Source organism: Mastomys coucha, chromosome X (genome assembly GCF_008632895.1).
Source record: "Mastomys coucha isolate ucsf_1 chromosome X, UCSF_Mcou_1, whole genome shotgun sequence".
Lineage (NCBI taxonomy): Eukaryota > Metazoa > Chordata > Mammalia > Rodentia > Muridae > Mastomys > Mastomys coucha.
The window spans coordinates 46349510-46354058 of record NC_045030.1 but is presented as its reverse complement, the minus strand read 5'-3'; positions in this window follow the sequence as shown (position 1 = coordinate 46354058).

The window sequence follows — 4549 nt, the reverse complement described above, 5'->3', positions numbered from 1 at the left end:
GAGAGAGATCAAGAAAGTGAAGAGAAGAAAACCAGAAAGAGATTATTACCTAAGGCTTTGGAGGTGAACAGACTTGCCAGAGAGGCAGATAGCATGAGGGGTTCAAATGAAGAGTAGCTGAAAACCTGGAAAAAGTGAGTGAGGTCTTTTCTGGAAAGCAGTTCTCCACAAGGGAATTTGGTTTTATTCCAGTATCTTTTAATAATAATCTTGCCCATAAGAATGTTATACCCAAATTGCTCTTTATTGTATTTGTGTGTGTATGTGAACAGCAGAAGCATGAATAGCAGTGCTTTATTTATTTATTTTTACCTCTTTTTATCCTATATGGAGGACCTGTTCCTCAGCCATAATTGGCTAATACAGTAAACTATAGGGCTGCCACTCAGGATAATTCCTATAATCCCAATTACACATGAAGGGACAAATACTGCTTAGAAAAGCAGCCAGTACTTTAGGAGGCAACAACAGTGCTTTAAATAAAGATTCTTCTCGGGTTTAATAAAAACAGAGAAATATATGTCGTATTGATATATTGCAATATATTACATATATATACATATATAACATATATACATATAACACACACACCAATATATAAAACAATGTGTATGCAACTTTAAAATTAAGTTTAAATGGTATAAAGAAAATGATGCCCAAAACAAAAGGAACATTTAGTGGGAGAATAACATTGATTCATGTTATCCCAAATCCCTTTGATGTTTAGTGTCATAGACAAGAGTTCAATTGTTTTATCTGCTTTGGTGTCACTGTGCTGCAAAATTATGCTTGAAGGACAGAAACATTACAGTAACCTGTTTAGGAAACTGGGGATATTGTTTCATAACATTCCAAAATTGGACAAGTGATATTTCTTTGAGGCTAGTTCCAATGTAGAGACTGAGACTATATAATAAACATTTTGAATCCTCACACAGAAGAAAAATATCCTCTAGTTAATCCTTATTTAAAATGCAGTTTTTACTCACACATGCTTTTGTAACATTATGGAACAATATTTTAAAAATGTTACTTCACTGGGCCTTCTTACTTGGGCCTTCCAAACATTGACATATGTTTATGTATAGAATAAGCATCATACTTGTTATTAGATATGATCAGAAAGATATCTGTGTTATGAAAACTATAAAGGTAATAGTGGTAATGGTGGAAGATACAAGTCTTCCAAAATTTTAATTTTAACTTGGATGCTTGGCATGGTAGCAGTTCTTTTATCTAAGATGGTGTTTTGTGAAAAGGCTAGCTTTTAATGGCACAAATGTTTGTCTTTGAGGTAATTGTAGCTTGGGGGCAGTAGAAGTGCTTCTCATTTTGTTTTGTGACAGACAAAGCACCTCCACCTTGGTTCTCAAGGGTCAATATTTATAATATGAACCATTTCCCTACTTCATGTAATCTATTCTTTTTTAAAAAAAGGTTTATTTATTATATAAAAGTACACTGTAGCTGTCTTCAGACCACCATAAGAGAGCATCAGATCTCATTACTGATGCTTGTGAGCCATCATGTAATTGCTGGGATTTGAACTCAGGACCTCTGAAAGAGCAGTCAGTGCTCTTAACCACTGAACCATCCCTCCAGCTCCATGCAATCTATTCTTAAAGACAAATTAGAATATGGATAACTGACATTTGTGATGAAAGTCTATATACTGTGGACAGGACACTGATTACAGCAGCATTGACTACTACTGTATAAATCTGTACTAAGGGGCCAGTGGCCTCATCTCACCCATAATCAATTTCCTCAGGCTGCTGTTACAAATCTGTCAAAGTTTAATGATTTTTACACCACACACATCATTGCCATACTGTTCTTCAGGTCAGAACTCTGAAATCCATTTCACTGTCCTTAAATGAATTCGTGAGAAGGGCCAGTCTCCCTCCAGAGGTGTTAGGAGAGAATCTGTTGCTTTACCCCTTGGGGGCATCTGTAATTGTAGGTAGCTCATAGTTCCTTTCTCCATCCCTTGAAGCACAGCATCTTCCTTTTACTACAGCAGCCATCCCTGCCTTCCTCTGCTCTGCCAGGACTGTTCATCCTGAAGAAACAGCATGAATGCCCACCTGCAAATTATTTTAGATGTCCAGACTTCTGACTATGCACTCATCCACCCAGGAGGTATGAAAACGTGTGTGCTCAGTGTGGTGGCTACACACCTTTAAAGCACTACACTAGATGTAAAGACAGGAGGATCTCTATGAGTTCCAGGCCAGCCCAGTCTAGTGTAATAGTTTTCTCTGAGATTGTATAACAGGGCTCTAGACCTTACTAGCCCACCAGACCTTAGCACAACTGACTTCATAGTGGAAGTACCATTCAGGCTGTAAAACTCAGCATGTGTAGAGAGCACCACCTGCCAAAATGTAAACAAAGACTTATTCCATCAAAGTCCATAGTTCTAGGAAAGTCTCTTGTTGCAGGATTTCCCATGTCCAATCACATTAGAGCAGTAGCAGGCCTGTAATTGAACAGGAAATGGGAGGCGGAGCTAGGAGCTGGGGAGAGGGGGAGAGAGAGAGAGAGAGAGAGAGAGAGAGAGAGAGAGAGAGAGAGAGAGAGAGAGAGAGCAAGAGAGAGAGAGAGAGGAGGGGAAGAAGGAGGAGAACCAGAATGGAGGAGGACGTGGTGGTGTTATCAAAAGGTTAGAATAATTGGGTTAAAGTTTTATCATTATCAATTGGCTCTGAAATTATTGTATTGACATCTTGTAAATTGTAATATTATTTATACATAAATTTGATTGGTTAATTAAGCATTAAGAGTCTTGATTCTACAGGATAATTTGGTGGGGTGCTTCAACCTGTTGAACTGACTGCAGGCTGTGCAGTGTGCTCCATGTTCCCAGCTTTTGTGAGCTCTCACCCATCTTTAGGTGGGCTTTGGTGATACAGCTGATTTGAGGCACTTCTGTTTCTGTAAGTAACCCCTCACCCATACTCCTGTAAGTAACTCCAAGAAAAAAATTAAAAAATATTAAAAAAAATTAAAAAATTATTGGTACACCAAGTTGGACTTTGGTGGTATCTGTACTTTGTTCTGTTGTGGGCTCCCTATCTGGGGTGAATAGATGTATGCGTTGTGTCACTGCAAGAAAATTTTTGTCACTCAACAGTCTACATAGTGAGTTCCATGTCAGTCAAGGCTATCCTGAGATAGTCAGCAATACTATCTCAAGAAAAAAGAAACCAACAACGAACAAACAAACAAACAAACAGAAATTGTATGTGTGTGTGTGTGTGTGTGTGTGTGTACACATGTTGGTATGGTTGTGTGTGCTTGTGTGCACAGATTTGAGAGATCCACATAGAGTGGTTGCCTCTTTTGCCCTCCATCATAGTTTTTAAGTTTTCTCACTGAATGCAAAGCTCACTAATTTGACCAGGCTGGCTAGCCAATCAGCTCCAGGGATCTACCTATGTCTGTCTGAAGGTATAAACATCATTTTCTGCCCCATTTCATTTGGGTCAACAAGCTTTATAACTAAGATATCTCCTTGCGTAGAGCACTATAATTCTCCCAAGCGCATCTGAAGTGTGAGCCAGGGAAGGAGAGAGACATGAATGCTTAGTTAATTTTTTCGTTTTGCTCATCCCTGGGCCACAGTAGCACACTGGTTGGTGCTACTCACATTCAGAGTGTGTTTTGCATCTTTAGTTAAAACTTTCTGAAAAAAACTTTTATATTTACACACAGATGTATGTCTACATGTGGTTCTATTTTTTCTTTCTGAGACATGGTCTTACTATGTAGCCTTGGCCATCCTGGAACTCATTATATACATGAGACTGACCTCAAATTCACAGACATCCTCTTGCCTTTGTCTTGACTGGTGGTTCTAAATCTAGTCAAGTTGTCAGTGAAGATTCATCATCATAATTATACAGTCCTTTTCAATTTTAACATATTTAGTTATTTTCCTCTTCTGTTGCCTTGTCTATGACCTTCAATATAAGGTGTGGCAAGATGATATTCTTGGCAAATTTATTTTTGCCTTCTAACGTTAATGGAAATACTTCTAAAATTTCCCAATAATCTTAAGAACGGATGGTTTGCAAATCCTTTTTCACTTTAAGCCCATTTCTATTCCTGATTCCAGTTCTTTACATTTGAATTATATTTAGTTCTAATAGTCTTTTTCAAAATATCTTGGGCCTAGGAAAATCTTGCTAGAGAAAAAGGGGAGGAGCCGGAAAGATGGTTCTGTTGTTAAGAGCACTAGCTGCTCTTCCAGAGATTGTGGGTTCCTTTCCCCGGCATCCACAGGGTAGCTCACACTCCTCTGTGATTTCAGTTCCAGAGTACCTGATGTGCTCTTCTGGTCTCCACATGCATCAGACATGCTCTTGGTGCACATATATACATACAGGCAAAATACTCACATATATAACATTTAAAAATGAATACAAATTTTAAAATCAATCATGTTCTTTATTTTAGGACTTTAAAAGTTGTAGGTCAGCTGGGCGGTGGTGGTGCACACCTTTAATCCCAGCACTTGGGAGGCAGAGGCAGGCGGATTTCTGAG